This window comes from Falco cherrug, chromosome 6, assembly GCF_023634085.1.
Source record: "Falco cherrug isolate bFalChe1 chromosome 6, bFalChe1.pri, whole genome shotgun sequence".
NCBI classification, from domain to species: Eukaryota; Metazoa; Chordata; class Aves; order Falconiformes; family Falconidae; genus Falco; species Falco cherrug.
In genome coordinates, this window is record NC_073702.1 from 76,640,870 (window position 1) to 76,662,886 (window position 22,017).

The following is a 22,017-nucleotide window of genomic DNA, read 5'->3' on the forward strand; positions in this document are numbered from 1 at the left end:
GAAGGAAATGTAAGGCACAACTGCTCGGTTCTGCTCTTGGCAAGCAACAGCAGAGCATGAAAAACTTGGTGAGAACTGGAGGCCCTTCTCAGCCCAAGGCTTTTAAGAAAATAATCAATTGAAGATCCTTGTATGGATAACGGTAGGTGGAATGGATAATACGTATGAGGAAATGGTAGGAATTTTCACTGGGGAGGAGGGTAACCAGCAAATGCCATAGAGACCTATGATGGCAACAGATTTATAACTGAACTTGAAAAGGAAATTAAAGTTAGGTGGTCACATTATAGAATCATAGAAAAGACCTTTAAGATCATCCGGTCCAACCATTAACCCAGAACTGCCAAGCCCACCACTAAACCACATTCCTAAGCACCACATCTACATGTTTTTTGAACAGTTCCAGGGATGGTGATCCCACCACCTCCCTGGGCAGTTTGTCCCAATGCTTGATCACCCTTTCCATGAAGAAATTTTCCTAATATCCAATCTAAACATCCCGTGGTGTAACTCAGGGACCTTTCCTCTCATCCTGTCACTTGTTATCTGGGAGAAAAGACAAACCCCCACCTGCCTACAATCCCCTCTCAGGCAGCTGTAGAGAGCGATAAGGTCCCCCCTGAGCCTCCTCTTCCCAGGCTGAACCCCCCCAGGTCCCTCAGCCGCTCCTCATCAGCCCTGTGCCCCAGCCCCTGCCCCAGCCCCCTGCCCGGCTCTGGACACGCTCCAGCCCCTCCACGTCCCCCTGCAGTGAGGGGCCCAAAGCTGAACACAGGGGTCCAGGGGCGGCCTCACCGGTGCCCAGCGCAGGGGGACGGGCACTGCCCTGCTCCTGATGGCCACACTCTTTTGGATACCAGCCAGGATGCTGATGGCCACCTGGGCCACCTGGGCACACAGCTGGCTCATGCCCAGCCGGCTGCTGACCAGCACCCCCAGGCCCTTTCCCACCAGGCACCTTCCCAGCCCCCTGCCCCCAGCCTGTAGCGCTGCCTGGGGTTGCTGTGACCCAGGGGCAGGACTCAGCACTGAGCCTTGTTGAACCTCATGCAATCAGCCTCGGCCCATCGGTCCAGCCTGCCCAGATCCCTCTTTAGAGCCTGCCTGCCCTACAGTGGGTCAACACTCCCCAACAACTTGGTGTCCCCTGCAAACTGACTGAGGGTGCACTCAATCCCCTCGTCCAGATCATTGATAAAGATATTAAACAGAACTGGCCCCAGCGCTGATCCCTGGGGAACGTTGCTCCACCACCACTCTCTGGGCTTGGCTCACATTCACTGATGACATGGTAGGTCGGAACAGACAAGCTTGTCAGTGAAGAACTGCAGAAGGAGCTCAATACACTGAGAGATGGAGTGTTAAACCAGCAGATGAAACTGGACACAGATAAAGGCAGTGATTTGCCTTTGTGCACAATGGGAGAAAACCACTCTAACTTCACATATAGAATGATGGCAAATGAGATCAGAAATGAACCCCATCAGACAGCTCAGATGGACGCTGAATTCTTAGTAACACACAACAAAGTAAACTGGATGTTAGGAATTATGAGGAGTAGAGAAACATTATCTGACTCTGTTAAAACAGTAATACAAATCCATGACACACCTGCATCCTGAATATTGTGTTTTCAGACAGGTTATAACAGATGAGAGGACAATGGCAAGAAGGATCAAAAAATGTGAAGAACCTTCAAACTTCAGCAACTGAGGGGATATTTATACAGTTGTATAAAATGAGTGACATGGAGAAAGTGAGTGGGCTTAATTGTTCCCTGTCTATTCCAATACAAAAATGATGGAATATTAAAGCTAGCAGTTGGCAAACCCCAAAGAAAGAACAGGAGGTGGTGCGTTTTTTTTTTTTTCCAGAAGACACACAGCTAAGCTGTAAGGCTTGCCAACACAATGCTGTGGATGCTGAAAGTTCAAGTCAAGGAGAGATTGGACAATTACATGGAAAAGAAATCCCATCTGCATTACTAAAACAAAAAGACAGCAACTTCTTGAGCCATAAACTGTTGGATTTTGGAAGAGTAACCCTGGGAAGTGTCAGTCCATGCTTAGCACAGTCTGCTCTGCTTGGTCTCTGCCAGACCATGCTCCCCTAGTTACTTATGCAAGAGAGGAACATTGAGCTCCTCCACAGCCCAATGCTTGGTGATATTCCTAGGATATGGGAGATGAGGTTTAGTCCCCTCAAGCCAAGAATCCAGGTTTTCCATTTTCAAGGTATGCGATTTGCCCCTTAGGCTGCTGTGCCAAAGGTGGGCACCAATCTCACATTTAACTGGTTTGGACTCCTCCAGCAGAGTACAGAAATCCCACTGCTTAAACCTGGCATTGTGCCACATGCCAGAACAGGCACTTCTGAGCATATGTGTGACTGAAGTTTTGAAGAAACTCCAAGACAAACACAGAGATGCCTTCAACATTAGATGCCAAAGAACCAATCCACTTGGAGCAAATTCCACCCCAAGAGCCCAACCTGCTGAGCTCAGTGACAAGGAGACTGAAAGAGATGATATGATTGTAACACATTAATACCTCTGAGTGAAGAAATACCAGATATTAAAGGTTCTGTAGTCAAAAACGGCAAAGCACAACAAGACCTGAAAGCCAGGGAAATTCCAATTAGAAATAAGGTACAAATTTCTAACAGTGACTGTGGTTAACCACTGGCACAAACCACCAAAGGGAAGTGGTGTATTCTCCATCTCTTAATGTCTTCAAACCAAAAAGAGGATGTCTTCCTGGAAAACCTGGTTTAGTGAAACACAATATATTGGGCTTATAGCAGCAGATCTGGATGTAATTTGATGGCTTCAGATATTCCAGAACTCAGGTCAAACGATCTTATTGTCCTTTCAGGCCTTTACCTTTACCAGCTTTAACTCCTGCAGGAGTCTTTTGCCTGCAGAGAGACTACAGAATGAGCTGAAGGGGCTAAGGTATAAACAGGGCTGGGTTTAGTAGCCCTTCACCTCTAGGAAACTCCCCATAAAAACAGCTCAGAGAAAGTTATGCTTTTGAAGATCAACCTATCAAAAAGTAATCATAATAAAACACTTTAAAACATTAAACTAGCAAATCAGTTTACAGACATAGAAACACAGTCAGTGGCCACAGCTGTAGAGCCAGTTGTCCCCAACACTTCTACAATGAACCAGAGAACTGCAATCTCATGTGCCATATTAATTTCCAAAGCGGAAGGGGAAAATACAGATTGATGATACATGGCTAGGAAACCGCTTCCCACCTCTGGCTTTCAGTCCACTAACCGACGCCAGTGCCTTCCCTCAAGAGCGTGGTGCCACAGCTCGCTGCCTCTCTGTCTCCTTAGACATTTCACAGCAGTGCTCTGTTGGGTATTTCCATTGCAGATGTCACCACAAAACATGTAGCTACCATTTTTCAAACCACACCAGAGCAGCACCACCTACAAGTAGCTCTTGTGCTCACCTTAGAGGAAGCTTCACGCTGTTCAGGCTAAAGGATTTACTGTAATTATATCTATGGTAAAGATCTGTGATGAATTATGCAATCCTTGTATCTACAGATGAATCACACCAATGGAACAGAAGTATGTGGGGTCAAAGTCAAGCTTGGAAATGGAAAATGCATACTCCACTGTTTTAAAACATTTAGGTTTATGCAGCCAAGATTTCAGAATTTCAAGTATTTTTTTTTTAATCTTTGTGTAAGCCTGGATTTCGGGAGGGGATTGGTTTTGGTATTTAGATTATTATTTTTGCTGTAACAGGATTATTCTTTGCAGTAACTGTTAAGTCACCACAAGCTTGTTGCCTTTTCTGTGCAGGAATCAGTTAAGCATCACAGATAGGGAAATATTATTATAACCATTCTACAGCCCATTTTGGCCAAGAGTGGGACCAGGAATGCTGACTCTCAGTCACCTGCTCTCACAGCTAAGCTAATAAATGAAGTAGAAAGCTAATAAATGTAGGCACTGTGTACATTAACCCTCATATAATAGTACTTATCCCATGCTTGTGTTATATGCAGGAGGTCAGAGGAGATGATCATAGCAGTCCCTTCTGGCCACAAAGCCAATGAACCTATTTTAAAACACAAGGCAACATTCAATAATCTGCATCGGCTTTGATTAACTGTTCTGCAAGGCTTAAAGCAACACAAGCAGAACTAATGTGCACTGTGGGCAAAAAAGATGTCAAAGCACAGCTCACGATGGCAAGGTTTTTAGTGCGTAAATACTGGATGGAAATCTTGGCTGTATGTTCATTCTGACCCTTTTGGAGCAGTTCCTCATGTCCCCAGACCATTTTGGCTAGGGCTCATATAGAAAGGCAGTGACAACTGGGCACTTCCTTCAAGTCTTTAGCTAACCCCAGCCTCTAGCTCTTAAATATATAAATACACATATATAGAAGCAGATACTATATATGAGCTGCTATTAAGCGACCAACTTTTTTAAACATGCAAACAAACTTAGTATAAGCTCCATAAAACAGCTCTGCTTTTTCTGGTATTGATTTTGCTTATTTTGAAGTTAAGCGTATCCATAAATATGCTCTATGGTCCCTTGAGGTAAGTCTCATAAGGTATATTTAAAAAAAAAAGAAGAAAAAAAAAGGAGGAGGAGGAATTTTTTGGCAGCAATTACCATCTCAGATAACCTGCCTGGGGTTGGGAAAGTGTGCCAGCAATCTGCTCAGAAATAGCTTTCATTTGGGCTGTTTATTTTCATATGCTTTGTCTGACACTTTACTGCTGCGGCTGGGTACTTAACTGTCAGCTTCCATTAAACGCTTTGTCAGCTGTTCCCACTCCAGGCAGAAACCAAAATTATCATTCATCTCCCATTATTCATTAAAGTCAACCCACTGGCAGGAAGCAAGCAGGATGACAAAGGAAATCACCCTTGCGCCAAACTGTGAAATTTCTCCAGGCTCCTTTGCTCCAGTCCTCCTCCAGTTCCTTGTCCCTTCCTCCTCTTGACTGCCCGAATCATCTGCCTTGCTTGTATCAAAGAAGTGGGGACTTGAGGGTGGCTGTTCCCCTTTAAAGCAAAGTTGGGGGAACTGAACTCCACTGCAGCAGCTCCAAAAATTTGGGATACTCTGAAAGAGAATAATGTGGTTGATTCACATTAGTTTGGACTATTACAGCATAATTATACAGGCAAGTATCCCTTCCTATGGCAAGATAAGAGTATGAAATATACATGGAATGCTAATAAAATAGCTTTGGGAGTATCTGTTACATGATTTCTTGTTTTGCTGTTTCAGGGTGTGTGGATGGGTGAATTTTTAAAATCATTTAAACCAAGTTTTCCAAGTTCTGACATATAAAGAGAAAGAAAAAAGGGGTTAAGCAATTCCAGAAAAGGAAAAATATGTCATTTCAGGTCAAGTGAAACATTTTAAGATGACCCAGACTGATACTCCCTCTTCCAGATCTGGTCCTATCCAAACCAATGCCCCTGTCCCCCCAACACTTTAATTCACCCTTTGAACCAGAGAATCCATTACATGTATTGCTCTAATTATGGTATGGTTTCTTTTAATAAGCAGATGTGGAACAGTATAATCGAAGCCCCAGGCTACTGAAATGGTGGGCTCCAGTCTGGATCTGGACCTCACATAAATTTGCCCTCTGCCTTGCTAAGGTCCCAGACGTATGACGTCTCGCACATTCCTGAAGGAGATCCCATGTTTTTTACCACTCTTTTTGGTTTCACAGCAAGCAGCTGCAGGGCCCTGCCAGGACTTGCAGCCACAGAGGTGATGTGCACCACCAAGCTGGCCCAGCACAGGTAACATACAGCTCCCTGCTGACTACCCCCTGGGAAGAATAAGAAGACCTCAATAAAATTACTCAATGGGCCTTTATTAAAAATTAAGACCTTACTGCTCAAGATTGCGAAGTGCTTGCCCCTAGTGCAAGAAAAGCCCACCCCCCAAAAAAACCCCAGCAAATGTTCCTCAACAGAGAATCTATATTGCTGTTCTTCTTCCCCAAGAAAAACATTCAGCCTTAACATATTTGTTCCCACTCATGCTCCTGGGGGTTTCAGTGAAAGTCTCAAAGCTGTCCAAGTAGCTCATAAACCGGAGCCCCTTTCTGATTCAAGTGTGCCCTCCTGTTCAGATTTTGGGAAGTGGGATGATTAATTGATTTCCATCATCGGTCTCCCCATAAGTCACAACCCAAGCTGCTATTTCAAGTTTCCATTGACAAAGATTTCATTATAAGAAGCCATAATTTTTAACCAGCACTGTGCAAACTTTTTAGTCTTTAACCTGAATTAGGCCCATATGTTTCAGAAAAAACATGGTGAGAGAAAGTTGGGGGGGGGGGTGAAGTGGAGAGGGGAAGGGCGCAACTGGTCTGTCTCAGTGGCTGAACAAACTTCCACCCACATCACAGCATAAAGGGGCTCTCAATTGGGCGTCTTAACCCTTATCTAAACAAAATAAATCAAAAATACAATTTCCCGATTGACGCTGAAGGGTTTGCTTTCTTAGCCAAAACGCAATTTTAAACTCCCTTGCTGAGTAAGCTCTGCCCAGATCCTGAACTCCACGGAGAGCTCCTGGAGTCCAAGGTGGTATCACTTAATTCACCTTCTCATGTTCTGCTGCTGGGATAGAAATGCCCTCAAACAGCACCTGCCACAGGATGCAGTTGAAACCGCAGGTACATCTGTGTATATCTGTTGACTGGGAGACCTTTCCTCTGGAGGACTGGACAAATCAGTTGAAAAGACAGGAAAAATGGGAGAAAGGCAGAGCTGCAATACTAATTTCATAGAGTCATATAGGCAAGGTGTAAATAAGACAGTGTCAAACTATGAGCTCAAGAACATGTCAAGATCATCTTGGTTTAAAATGATAGCATAGTCCATGGCCACGAGCAAGGGACTACTAGTAATAAACAATTTTGTCACAGCCACACTGTTGAACTGGCTCTAGCAGGGAGTGGGATGGACGTGAATCACAGAATGAAGGAATGGTCAGGGTTGGAAGGGACCTCTGGAAATCACCTAGTCCAACCCCCTGCTAAAGCAGGATCACCGAGAGCTGGTTGCACAGAGTTGCATTCAGGTGGGTTTTGAACCTTTCCAGAGTAGGAGGCTCCACAGCCTCTCTGGGCAGCCTGTTCCAGTGCTCCGTCACCCTCAGAGGAAAGAAGTTCTTCCTCATACTCAGATGCAAAGCACGTCGCCTTGACCTGTTTCACTTAGCTGCACAGACAAGAGTCTTCAGCAGAGCAGAGGCCTCGTCCATGTTGTAGCTCCAAATCAGAGATCTGGGGAGTGAGCACCAACCCCTGCCACGATAAAGAAGTTTCACTTGCAGAACACTGTTACTGCATCCCAAAATTACTTCTTCCCTACCATCACATATGCATTAGTTCTTTGGCAATGTCAGATCTGTTGTTGCCTAATGGGATGGGAATCCACTAGGTGACAGGGCTGGGGAACAGCAAGATCACTGTGAGGATGAACCAGAAATAACCAGGTGGTAGCTTAAGAAGTTAACATTAAGCTGCATGATTGTGATACGGCTAAGCCCAAAAATACTGACCATAGAGGTCAGAACTGAAAAGGCTGTTTCGGTCTCTTTTTGATTTGCAGTCTGGCCTTGGACAAATCCTTGCAACTTGGTTTTGTCCACAGCAAAACAGGGATAAATAAGATCAACCTGCCTAAAATGTTCTCTGAGAGATGTAAACAGAAGGTGATGGGCTAGTGCTAGCTAGTAGTGCTCTTGCACCTTATTGTCTAGAATGTCAGGGCAGCACCTTGGCATAGTGCTGTCACACCACGGGGCTACAACACTCAACAGCTTAGGGAATCCAAATACTACATTCATATGACAGACGTTTCCAGCATGGCTGAACTATGGCAACAGCACAAGTCAGGTTAGGATCTGGAAGGGCCAGAGGTTCATTTGAAATTTTCCCAGACAAAGAAAATTATTTAGCAGTCGTTGAACACAAGCAACAATTTAATTGTCTTCTCTGACTCTTGAATGATAAACTTAATCAGAGCTCCAGGTCTTTCCTTCTTTTCTTTTCTTTCTTTCCTTCTAGCTGAGCCCAGTCTGGCTGGAAACACTGGTTCTAGTACAGATTTCTGTGCTGTGATGAATTTGTCCCGATACAGGTTGGATTGGTCAAACAGAAGATGTTGCAGTAAGGTAGTGGCAGACCAAGAATAATATCCCGTATCTGACTTGTTTCCTTTCCTTGCTGAGACTTTGTAGCCTGTGCAACCAGTTCTTGTCCTAGCAGCCTGTAATTTGTTACCAAATCTCCAGCTATTTTCATTTCGGTTCTGTAGCGATAGTGACATATTTGATGATGTCACAAAAGCGTCATCATCTCCAGTGGCTTCAGTCTTTTGCATAAGTCAGGCAAGCTAGACAACAGAGGAGCAGAGAGGTTTGGGTACCCTCAGGATTTCACACAGCATGAACGCTGGCAAAATTACGTCCTTCACACACAGGTTTTCCTAAGAAAAGTCTAGTGTATGTCTTCCAGGCTTCAGAAGGAGCAGTAAATCCATACAGTCTAGGCCCAGAAGAAACTATTTACTTAACACAGACCCTTAAAGATGACCCTCCACTCGATTTGCTGTGACATGCGTTCAAGTAGACCATTTTTTTCAGGATTGATTAAAAGGACCAGTGAGATGAAAAATACCCTACTCGCACTGATAGTTGTTCCTAACGATTAATCATCCCAACCGCTAAAAATGTGGGCCTTATTTCTCATCAGGATATAAGTTCAGGTGCAGCTTCTGTTACCAACTTTCGTTATGTCTCTGTGTACTTGACCAGATCTTCAGTACTGCTATTTTATGTCTACGAAGATAAATCACCTGGCATAAGGAAACCACCTCACAACTGTGCTTTTCACAAACTTAACAGACCAGGCTCTTTTAAGTCCTCCACTGCAACACATTTTCTCTGGCCTTGACATTATTTTGTGTTACTTTTTGCACCATGTCTATGCATCTTAAAATCAAAGATGTGCCTGAAACGTGCTCTCCTGTCTCGTAGCAAGGCACAAGCTGTTGTGCAGATCCATGACCTTGGGGACATTCACTTCAAGGTGCCAATTCATACCCCGTCTCATGGTTCAGATGTAGATCTGTGCTCTGCAGATCATGCTCACGCAGGCACTGCACTCAAAGCAGCTTTTCCAAATGGAGCTTTCCTCCAAATTTCCTTCATGTTTCTCTTGAATTTTAGTTCACGGGAAGTTTCATCTAATGGCACATCTGAGCCCAGGGTTCAGCAGCCCGACCTCGGCAGACTCTGTGGTGATGTCTATGTCTTGGGAACTGCAGGCAGTCAGTAGCAAAAGTTGAATTCAGCCAACCCTTTCAATTCTGGAGGCTGACCTTACAGGGCAAACCTCCACGGAGCTGTTTTTGCATCTCCGGTGCTGGCACACAGACACGTAATGTAGTATATGCCCTTCCCTATGGGACACTCCTCCATGAGTTCATTCCTGGCTTAGTTGGAGGAGCTGGATTTTACATTATTAAGTATTGAGTTGCAACATGAAATTACCAAAATGTAAAACATGGGAAAACATACTGTAAATCACTTATTGGCAGGTCTCTCACCTCTTTACAAGTGCACAACTGGATACATTTGAGTCTTTTGGAATTTCCAAATTAGAGCCCAGAAGACCTTCCCGAAGAAAGGTATTTTCTACTGGCACCAAAACAATTTTATCTGAGCTAAACAACAGAGTTAATGTTTCAGCATTCACACAGCCATTTGCAGGCTACAAATCCAAACTTAATTTCACCTCCTTGTTGTACTGTAGCTCTCTTATTATTACTTTTTTAATGAATGTTATTTTTCTTGTAACTCTCCTGCTTTGGCTTTTCGAAAGAAATATACAGAGACCCAAGGGACTGACAGTGAGAATGCAGAACCTTTCACCTTCAGGTGAAAACACTGGTATCTTTAATGGACTTATCAGGAAGTGAAGTACCTAAACGGAACAAACATATGTTCTTACTACTGTGACCTCCAGCTCTTGCATCCCCACTGCTTGCTGCCCTCAGCTTGGGGTGATAAAGGATGCTCTGATGTGAGGAAGGGGTCATTTTTTGGTTAAGGCACTAAACTGGGAATCAGACTTCTATGATTTATTCCTGGCTCTGCCACAGTCTGCCTGTATGTGAGTCACTTACTTCTGTGCCTCAGTTTCCCATCTGTAATTTTTTTTTTTTTCTCCGCGGTTCCTTGCCATTCTTGTCTCTGGGGCCTAAAAGATCTGACAGCTGAGCCACAGCACAGTTGAGTGTAGACTGTATGACATGGCTGTGTTTGAGTGTTCAAGAGATAGGCTCATGCCTTTGGTTAGCTCAGGCTTTCAGGTGGGCCAAGAAGAGGCACAGTTATTGTTTCAGAATTTGTCCAAGACATGTCACTGTGCTTTGTCTGAAAAGACTGGGTCACAAACTGAAGGGTAGTTCCTGAGAAAAAGGAAGGTTTGGATATAGGATCGCAAATTTAGGATTGGAAACCCCAGACTGAGGATCCAGAAAGCAGAATAAACAACCTGCATCCACAATATCCTTCAGCTGACTGATCCCCACATGCATTTGACTTGGGGTCCAGCCCTAACACGCGTTGTATGGAAGGAGCTCAGGGACACTCCACCAAGAGCCAGCAGTCAACACACACAGAGTGAGCACTCTTGGACTCCAAACCAAAATATCACCATCTGCAAGAAGTTTTCTCACCAAGACACAGGGGAGGTCACAGCAGGACACACTGCAACATTTGCCTGATGGAAGAAGTGAAGAAGTCACCAGGAAAGGCTCCCAAACGTCACGCAGCATGGCTCGTCCTTTCATGCGCAAAGGCTGCAGCTCAGAACAGATTTGTCAGATGCAACTTCAGGTTCTGAAACTGCCGCTTAGCACACAGCACTGGAAGTGCCTGTGTTAGTAATGGCACTTCATAGGCTATGGAAATGATAGGGAGTTAGAGCCTCCCACATTTTCATTTATCTGGAAACCACTTGAATTTTTCTCTACTTCTTTCACTCTTAGAATTTGTGCAGTTGGTGGCAAGCAATCTGGGTGTGAGTTTTTCCCATATTCCTGTTTTCTGCGTGCCATGTGTCAAAGATCCCTCATAAGCACACTTTTCCTGTAAGGGAGAATTGGCTTACAGGGCATCTAGAGAGAGGGGCTGCAAAATAACGACGATTACAGGATGCTGGAAAGAGGTGGCAAACACCCATTATTACAATCTCCACCTTTCAGTTCTGATCATCCCCAACAGCTACTAATTTTAAATTAACATATTTTTTTTAAAGAAAAAAAAAGTAATTTAAAATAAAAGGAGTTACCAGATATCTGCATAGAGCTGGTTGCTTTCTTGCTGTTGCTATGACCAGGTATTTTCTCCCTAAGCGAGAGAATCTTATCTGCTGGCCTTGCTGAGAGCACATCGGATCCCCTGGATTAGCAGATCTTTCCATAGATAACTTGCAGTGAGGCTGGTGTCCCGTAGGAGCTCCCAGATCACAGCAGTTGTTATGGAGAACACTGTACTTTAGTGCTCAACTTGGATGATGCTCCAGGAGATAAAATACAAAGTTATCCATAAACCATCACATGTTTCAGAGCTTTCAGAATACTATTCGCTGATTCCCTCAGAAATTTATTAGCTCTACCAATATTTTCTTTCTTAGTTTTGTAAAGCAAGCTCCAAGTCAGCTAGTACTGACTATGCAGAGCCCTGAAACCACATGTTTATTTTCCTAAGTTATAAAAAGTTTATAAGGGTAGCTGGTATCCTTATGGGCCACTGTACAGTGATTTGCTACTGCATTCCACATTGATACAGAAGAGCTCTGTGTTTTATACCAGAGGGAAATCCTTGTGATACAGCTGTCCAGCAGCCAGCAAGAGTACAGACACCTTAAAAAATATAACCTTGATAAAAAATGAACAGCTGAAAAGGCAGAAAACATCCCTTCTGAGAAAAATCAGCTTGAGCAGTGTGATGACCTTGGCCATCGTAAGATCTGTATTGCGACACTCCAGCGAACATTATCAACAAGGTCCTTTCATCAGAGCCATAGTTCTTTCTCTAACTAGATCACCATTTCTACCTGAAAATGCTGTACGTTGACAATATTTTTAGAAGTACTATGCAATGGATACCATTTCTTTTTGCAGCTAATGTTTAGCCTCAGGCTTTCAGTTTTCACAGCTTCATGTTGCTACATTGACATGAAGAGGCTTTGGTCAATTTACACCAGAGAATGGAGAGACTGTTACTCATTTATCTCTTAAAATAGTGAGTACACAGCTGCACAACCTGAAAAATTAGGTCAGTATGTTGCTATGACTGTTCTGGAAGGAGAAATTCAGAGCAAACAAGGTAGATTTCAGGAGAGGGCCTGGAATGTGCAAGGAGTTAGCAAAATTGACATAGATGCAACAGCAAAAATAAGTAATTTTGCAAATCCCGAAACCACAATGGTTGGATTAGGGCCCTCGTCATACAATTCTTGGGCATGTGAACAATCCTTTTTTCACTTGAGTTCATTTCATTAGCTTCTCTCAGCTACATAAATACTCATACTCTCAATGGGACTACTCACATCAATAAAGTTCCTCAAGCGAGCAGGGACTGCAACCCAATTTTAGTGGAACAAACCCAACCTCTGACTTTGATTGCATCCCTCACTTTTCTAAAAAAAAATTCGTTTTCAGCTAGAATGAGCCCACAATCCCTGCAGAGCTTTCTTTCGCCACTTCCAAGCACAATCCCAGTTATTTGTCTTGTCAAATATGAAGGCAAATGGGATTCTTCCAACCTCCCCAGCTTCATCTCCCTTCATAAAAACACTGCTGGGCCTTGAGCAGGCCAACTTGGATGTCTTTTGGAACTCCAGGGCATTGCTCTGCCCCAACTGATAGATCCCCGATGGGATTATCATGCTCACATCAAATCCCAACATGACTCATCCAGCCAGCAACCCTCTGAAGTCAAAATACTGCTCAGTGTAATATCACAAGTAATGACAGTAGTTATCAAAGCAGTATTTACTCTGCTTTATTACTCAGCTGTAAAATGTTTTCTGATTAGGCTTTTAGCCAATGGTCTTTGACACTGTTGCAGTGTTGACTGTGGTTAATTCGGTTACAGTTAATGCAAATGTCATGGAAAATTGCCCCTTTACCTACCAGTTCCTATCATAATTCTGACGGAGCTCTTATTTTAAGGTCTTCTGCAAGGGAGACAGGATGGGCAGGGGTGGAATGAGAAGTGCATCGCACTGCTAGCAGAAGACTACTGATAGCAGCAAAACAGACAATTTTTGCCCCCAGCTGGCAGCCAACACCACTGGGATCCCTAAGTACAAAGGACAGATACTGAGTTAGATGTTCCCTGCATATTTTGCAAGCAGGTTTTCAATTAGTTCCATTGTGCAGAAAGCATGGGGGGAATTTCTCTCTTGCATCCAAGCCTCCCTGTTCATCTGAGAATACACATTAACAGCTGAACGCAGCAACAAACAGAATCAAACCCCATAAATCTGCTTAAAACCAAAATAGCATTGGGGATCAAATAAGATTTTTGCAGCAACGCATTTCTTATAATTTGATGCAGCTTTGAACTAGGTAAGGCAGTACAGGCTGCGGGTGAGACAGAGGACCACATCCTGAAAGCAACTAAGCAGCCTACTGAGACAAACATTTTTAGTAAAAGTACACAACATCTGGTTTTAAGCCATGCTTAGATTTACCAATTTTTCATTGTAAATTCAGCCATTTTTGTCCCGAGACACAGACAGATATGGATTTTAGAGTTCTCGCTCCTTTTTTTTTTATTTATTTTTTTTATTTACAAAAATGCACACATATAGAAACAAATATAAACCCTCTATAAGAGCTGAAACAGTTTAGCCTGATTTTCATGACCTGGCTACAGTGAATATGCTCAGGTCTCATGTGATTCATCTTCTCCTAGCCCACGTCCTACTACGGGGAGAAGAAAAGTGCAAGTAACACTTTCCTCCCTAAGGACATAAGAAAAGTTCAATTCAAAACCAATCAGCCCTGGCCTAGCCAAACTTTGTCATTTGCACTAAACACCTTCTGCTCTTCTATGATGTATCTAAAAACTTCTCTTAACCCAAATTGTGCATAATAGTTTGGTTTGTAAAATCTCATCTGAAAGGATTACACAGAGAAAATTGTGGAAAGAAAGGGTAAGGTGAATTGGCCTGGGAAGGATTAGATCAGAGGACACAACTATTTTAGCCCAATGCTTCAATTACTGGCTTCTTATGTCAGTATTTATCATCTCAGCCAAGAACGTACAATAAAATCAGGATATCTAAACTCAGCCATTTCCTCTCAGGACTGCGGTCTTGAAAACTCTGCTGATGCACATTGCTTTCACAAATACCCACCAGATACAGAACATATCAGGTCAAAGCCTCATAGTGGGAGGCAAGAGTTCTCCATTTAGTGTCCTCTCTTCCCCTCAAGGTCGGAAAAAAAAGTGGGAAGACAATGGGGAAGAAGTTGAAGCAAGATCCACTCCTTCCCCTCCCCTGCCATCATGTTCAAGGACTACAAGACACCTCTGAAGAGCTCTACAAAGACGCTTGTAGAAAATAAATACACAAAGCTATTTCTGTTCCAGTGTTATCAGGCATAAGCCAGTAAATAAACTCTTATTCTACAAAGAGAGACAGATGGAGAGACCCGGTCTCCAAGTGCAGTTGTGTTGCAGCAAGTATGGGTTGCTGCAAGTAATAGCAGGGTTTGCAAAGTGCAGAAAAATAAGACTTGGTAAAGTAGAATAGGTAATGGATTGGGTTTCTTTTCTTTTTTAAAGTTCAGCGACAGGAACATATATAAATACGTTTATGGAACAAAAGGACAAGGACACCCGGAGTACTGAGAACCCTGACTCACCGATTCCCTCAACGGGACTCACGTTCAGCATTGAAGCATTCATTTCAATGAGAAGGACACATTTTATTCAGAGCTAGGAGTCACAGAAACCATCTGCAGGGTAAGAATATTCTAGTAACATCAAAAACAACTTGTTCTCCACGATCCTGTGTATGCACAGGCTTGTTGTACATGAGTACATGAATGTTAAGATCATGTTTTCTGGGGAAAGGGAGAAACTTTTTACATTGTAATATAAAAGTAATGAAATGTAATATAATATATAAAAATGTGAAACCAGTCCCTGCTGCACCTTTCTTACACAGAACAGCATCTTACCATTCATACATTCAGATACATATGCAGTATATATATATATTCACATATATAAGCATGCTGTATTATTTAACTCAAAGCATAAACGTGTGCTTAGGAGAGGCAAGTCTGACAGCCCAGAGACCTAATCTTTCCATTAGCAGCCTTCAATCTCTATTACCTTGTCTTACTGGATTTCCTTCTGTGTCCCAGTGAAAATGGCTTTTGCAGCAGAACAAGCAGAAGAACGCTGAGATTTACATAAAGACTGTGCTTGATGTTTCAAGATGCAGCCGTGCTGTTGGCCAAAGGATGGTTTTCTCATACAGGAGGAATCTCAGCTGTAATCATCAGCCTTTTCATAACAGATTGCTAGGATTCTTTTACTTCCTTCACTTGCAAATTGCCCAGCTCAGAGATTTACATGAAAGGGCTGAATTAAATATTGAACTTCACGTGAAAGTCTGTTGCACGATCTGGAAAATCAAGGTGTATTTCTGGAATGCCACAATTTTGCACATGATAAAGGGATGGCATCCTTCTCTCCAGACAAAATGCCAGCTGTAAGAAAGCCAAATAAATGGTTTACCATTATGATGTCTTGCTCTTCATTCCCGTATTTACTTCAAATGCCTTCAGGACAATTCATATAAATGGTACTTTAAGCATTTTAGGAAGTGCTATTCTAACTAATACAGAGGTCCCATTAGTGGATTCTGCTGTACCGAGTTTCATTGTCAGGACTGAATAAGATCATCTGTCTTGACTATTAGGAGTTATTAGACTGCTCACAAGGCACAGAGGAGTGCCAGTGCCTGTAGATTAGTAATCAAGTAATGCAGGACAAAAGTGAGAACTGGAACTGAGACATAGGTCATCTCAAATGATTAATAGTGCGAATAATAAAAAAGTTTCTCTTCAGTCACATGGATGAAAACAGAACAATGACTGACGAAGTCAAGCCAATATGAGGTACATACAGGTCTGAAAATGACTGAAGAAGTTAGAACTCTTTTTGTTTTCAGTGATGATGATGAATGACATTCTTGGATCCCGTGACAGCAACAACAGCCCAGGCAAAAAGCACATGTGTTGTGGGAGCAATCAAATTCTCGCCTTGGCCTTGCACCTTGCAACTTGGCAAAAGGCTGGAGACTTCAGCAAGTTTGGGATTCGGTGAGTTTTCATACAGAATTCCGATGTATTTTCATACTTGCCACAAAGGTCAGTCTGTTTGCCAGATGTCAAGCCCTTCCTGCGAAGTACCGGGGGCTAAAGAGCAGCTCACATCAAGGTTGTCAGAATTTTTATGCATTTTTCTGATTTTGGCTGACATTTTCTAAAATTATTCAGCCCGAGGCAGACACTCAGCATGAAGAATTTAAATCCAAACGGTTTAAGCTTGGCAAAGCTTGAAGCAACTGAAAACAGAGTCTTGTAATGGAAAGTGTCAGACAACCTCAATAATAGGCAACCAGCCCCGTCTGCAGTATGCATTGTAATACACTGATGATTGATGATATCAGACTTGAAATTTCACAGTTAAGTAGCTGCAGTACTGTTAATCCTCCCTCGCAAAGAAGATTGGTATTATAGTCCATCTGGTATGTATGTACAATGTAAGATTATGCTCAGCAAGAAACGTAAGGTTATGTCCATCACAACCAAACGAATTAAGAATGGAATTCACCTCACTTTTTAAAGTAAGGAGGAAAATTTGGATGTCAGGGCTTGCGCTGACATTGCATATTTTGGGTCAATGACAAGCATGGGGTATGGCAGCTTCCACATACATGTAAGTTAGTTGGGTTTGGATTATTATTATTTTTTTTTATATAGTGAATATTTGTTATAATGTACTTGTTCATCAGCTGGGTTCAGCTTCCATCTGGATATCCCCATGATTGAACTTCACAGGCCTAAATGGGCCAGGACAGAACACTTCAAGGTTGAACAGAAGAGCATCAAGAGGAACAGAATCTTAAGATGTGTGCACCTGGATATTTGTACTGGAAGCAGTTGCAGCAATATTTCAGTGGAGTGAGCAGGAATAGCACCATGTGACTGGCTTGACCAACACATCTCAAATTTTGTTATTCATGAATAAGCCAGAAGGCAAAAAAGTTCATAATGATATTTGTCCAAGCCAGCACTGTGTAGGAAACTGCACTTAGCACAGAGTTATTCCCTCAGCAGGAAAAAAGGCTACATTTGAATAAATTATTTGTGGTGAATTATTCCATTAGCTGTAGTCATCATAATTCTATCCTGATTTTTATGTAGCATACATAAGAAATTTCTTCTTTCCATATTGTATCTTCACTTAATTTGCTGCAGCTGGAAACAATTAAACATTGCTTTTAATGAATCTGATTATCCAACATATACATATCTTAGCTAACATTTGCCACAGAGATCCTGCAAATAAAATCAAAGTTCACAGTAAACATGAATAATGAAAAAGATTTTCAAATTTATGCATGAAAAGATCTGTGGACAAACCCAGAAATACTAGGAGTAGCACTACGCTGAGTGAGCCTCATCATTGTTAGAAGAGTTTGGATTTGTTATTTTGTGGAATATAAGGACTTCTTAAATTAGCATCAGTTTGCAGCAGTTTTGTTTCTGAGCTCTCTAGAAAAGGCTTCTGTGAAAGTTTAGACACAAATGCCTTTGTCTTGTGTTGGCACCAGCAATGCTGAGAGAGCGCAAGAGCAGCTTATGGCTAAGTGGCTCTGTGGGACCAGAATCAAGCTCTCAGGTGCTACAAAGATCAGAGAAGCAACATGAAGTGAAGCAGAGACATGGTTAGAGAGAAATGAATCTCAAAAACCTACTTCATCTCAGAAGAAAATGGTTGTATTCTTTTATCTTAGTCAACAAAACATCAAAATGGGGAAAACCCCCAGGTACCATCAGGAAAGGAGCCAAGTGCCTCTGCAGCACCACCAGCCACCATGGGACTCTCAACACCAGGCTGCTGGGAGGTGAGGCATGGAGTAACTCACCCAACTGTGCAGTTTCAGTTTGTGGGCACTCATGTAAATCATTGTTTTTGCTTTGGTTTGCGTGGGCTTATCCCCTTTTGAGCTTTGGTTTCCTCCAAACTCCTAACTCGGAGCAAAGCCAGCCAAAGCCACTGTGTTTTGCCTGGTTTCAGATTGAAATCACACCATTTGCAGTGTTCGTCTGTAACTGTAAACTGGCCCAGGTGCACTCAAATCTTGCCCAACATCTGTTAAAAAAAAATTACAATTTTTTCATCACAGTAGACCCAAATGTCTGGGACTGCTACAGCTCCACCAAACCAGATCACAATGGGTTCATTGCAAGGTAACTGGAAACAGCAGGTCTGCTACCTTGGCACAAAGAATGGCTGGCATAGTTTGCTAGGGAGAAAGGTACAGCAGTTTTGCCCCATACACACAGTTGGATGCAGTTGCAATTTGGGATAATCTATCCCATATTACAGGGTAGAATCACCCCCGTCTCTCCTGGATGCCTAGAAAGGAGAAATCAGTCTGGTGACAACCTTTGGTTTATGCCGGAGGTTTACTATTCCCCCACTCTTCATTGTATTCTTCTTATGACTATGATGGTAATGACCCTGGATGAAAAATTCTGTAAATTATAAAAAGCCTGCAGATGTAATATACTTCCATTTCGTAACACACTGTCTTCACAACCTCTGTCATGAGTATTGGCTCTGTGAAATAAATCTTATGAGTAGGAGGATGAGGATTTTTATTTTCTCAGATTATTTTTATTTTTTATTTTAGCATTAGCACCAAAAGCATATTAGGCAAAGAAGGAAGAAAAAATCATGACTCAAAGCCCATATTCTCTAGTGTGGGTGCCCAGGTAGATTCCTGAATCAATCCTTACCCATGCAAATGAGCAACATATTTATCCAACATGCTCAATGCCCACTGGTGTCAGAAGGAGTTGTGGGATGCTCTGCACTATTAAAAACAGTCAGGTATCTTTCCTTGGGATGGATTTTGTCTCAAATGACTTTATAGGTGTATATACCAACTGCAGAATTAAATTTTAGTCATTCTGGGCTCCCTTCTGTAGTCAATAGCAGTTCAGAAAGTTATTTCAGGTATTTGCCATTATGTTGGATAGAATCCACCCTAAAAAGAAGTCTATTTGCTCTGACTATGAAGAGATTGTAGACATCCAGGCTACAACAGATATTAGTCTTCTGTCAGATGCATCCCACCATACATAAGTTTAATTATGTCTTGAAGGGCAGCATTCATCTGATCAAGTGCAAACAGCTGCAATGTCAACAACTTTTTTACTTGTTTACTCTCCTTTTGTACTCTGTTCAAAGAAACAGGTGTCTTTAGGGTGCAATTCATCTAATACGATGAGTAGACAAAATAGGTCAGATTGATCACTCCCTGAAAGCGTCTATTTCCCTCCACTGGCTGGAAGGGGAGCCTGCGACAAGGACCTGAAGCGTGAATGCTGGGTGGGATGAAATCCACGTTATAAGTTTACCTATAGCCTCATTTTGGCTGGAGTAGGAAACCAGGAGCAGCCAAAAGTTAGAAAGCTCATGATGTGACCAAACCTGAGCAACATGGGAAAACCGAACTTTCCAAGATTTCTTGGAAAAACACAGGTGCACACGGACTTGGCTCAGCACAAACCCCTCTACTTTTGCAGCAATATCATCTTACTCGAGATCAGTATACAACCATTAGCTAAAGCTAATAAAATAAACTCCTCTGGTATTTTGTTAGGTAGGTAAGAATGTGAAGCTGTCATAGCTGTAATGAGGAATAAATCAGTAATAGCCGATCCTGTATGACAGGAATCCCAGGAAATTAATCCAGCTAGAACTGATTAAAAACATTAAAGCTCCAAACCCTCATGGGATCATAGTATTAGGCAATTTCTTAGCACAGTGCACATCTCCCAGAGCTTACGAAAACAATTTGGGAAAAAGCTGGGGGAAGTATTACATCATTGAAGACACAACAGCACAGAATGCAACAACCCAGGAAATGTGACTCCATGCCCATCTCAACCTGGTACCTATACCCTGCCTGCCTGAAGCCAGTCACTTGGTCTCCTGTTCCTATTCCACCCATCACTGGACTTGCCTGGGTAAGACTGCGAGCTCCTCTCCTGTGTTTATCTCTCCTAAAAAACGTGGCACTGCGAATCAACACAGGTTCACCAGTTGTCCCCCTCCAACAAAAAAACCTCAGCACGTTATTATCAACTCAGTTGGTCAAAAGACATACTAGGGACACACTGAAGGTGCTTAATTTTTATACACATAAGAGATGCAGACTGTGGCAGGCATATTGGTGAGGAAGTATAAATAACCATCCAGCTCCCAAACCCTTGCTGGTTTCTGCAGCCAGACACATTCTCTGCAATGCACTGTTAATTATTTAGCCAAACTATTTTTTTTTACATTTTTTTTTCTGAGCCGTAAGTTTCTTCTGTGCTGTGTCTGAATATAGGGAATACTGTGAGAAACGCAGCTGTGTCTCCTTGCTGCAGCTTAGTAGCCTGCAGCAGGGTGGAAGGGACAGATTTAAGATTTCCAGGTAATTTTCTCAAATTTAAGAGTCACTTTAGAGAGTAACACCTCCAGTGAAGAGCCACAACCAGCCTGAATTTGATTCCCTCAGTGGTAAACACAACCTTATAATCACAGGCTGTTTCTAAGTCAGCCAAGACCTATTATGGCCAGTGCTTCACCTTCACAGTGCAGGTTTTTTTCTCTTTCATCCACAGTTTAGACTGGAAAGGAGTTTCTATTAGTTTTTTTTAAAAAAATAATAAAATAAAATCTGCAAAGAGACATGACCAGGGAAGTAACGTATCAGAAAAATCATGATCTCCCATCTCCTTCTGCAAATTTCCCTATTACTTCCCTTATGTACTCATCTCCCTGAGCCCTCAGGTCTCCAGATGGACTGCAGATTTTGCGATGACAAAGATGTCAGACAAACTCATGACAGACGCCTTATTCAGACAAGTGTGATTACAGCGAAAATCTGGGTTCAGCATTTGTCATGAAAGAAACCAGTACAAACGAACCTAGACTTCAATACTAGGCCTTAACATGTCAGAGCCTCATGACTACGGGCTTGGTTTAATCACAAAATAAGTATGTTTCAATATGCCAATGAGAAAATATTTCCGTGGTTTTGTCAAGCAAAATGTATAGGCGGCAACAAAAAGCCAACAAGGTTTAAATAGCACCTGCTTTCTGCTCCAGCATAGGACAAGCAAAAGACCAGGGCCTGGGCCACGGCAGGGCTTGTCTTGCCAGTGACGGGGATATTTGGAATTGTCACTGTTTAAAGAGTATCTAGGAAGGTACAGACGTGCCTCTGTGGCTTGCCCACAAACTAGGGAAGATCTAGCGTCAAAACTACTCTTTTAGCTTAAATAGTAGCAACAATCCCTTTTAGCACTGTGGATTGCGAGTTCAAACCCTACAAGCAGTGCGAGAGGAATAGATTAGGCACAATTTGCGCTCATTAGGTAGGCCACTTGCTCTCCCTAGATTTATAGCTGCAGTGTGAGCATTTTATATCCCCAATGTACATTTGCAGTCTGTTACCACTACCATACCGTTATTCATCATTATTTTTAACTTCAATTTTGATTTTTCTGAGAAGTTTCAATATTTTTAATTTTTTTAACTTTTTTTTTTTTTTTAAATAAACATCACTGGATAAGTCTATGTATACCATGCCTACACATGCGGACTTGGCAGAGAAA

At 42.4% G+C, this 22,017-nt stretch overlaps 1 long non-coding RNA gene across 1 annotated transcript in view; it reads right to left on the minus strand.

Moving 5' to 3' along the window:
- LOC114016480 (uncharacterized) overlaps nt 1-22,017 on the minus strand; it is a 63,068-nt gene that overhangs the window by 31,798 nt on the left and 9,253 nt on the right. Inside the window, exons 3-4 of the long non-coding RNA XR_008732918.1 lie at nt 15,440-15,819; nt 4,904-5,104 (exon numbers count right to left, since the gene is read on the minus strand). This is a non-coding gene — a long non-coding RNA (uncharacterized LOC114016480). The remainder of the gene's footprint in view (nt 1-4,903; nt 5,105-15,439; nt 15,820-22,017) is intronic.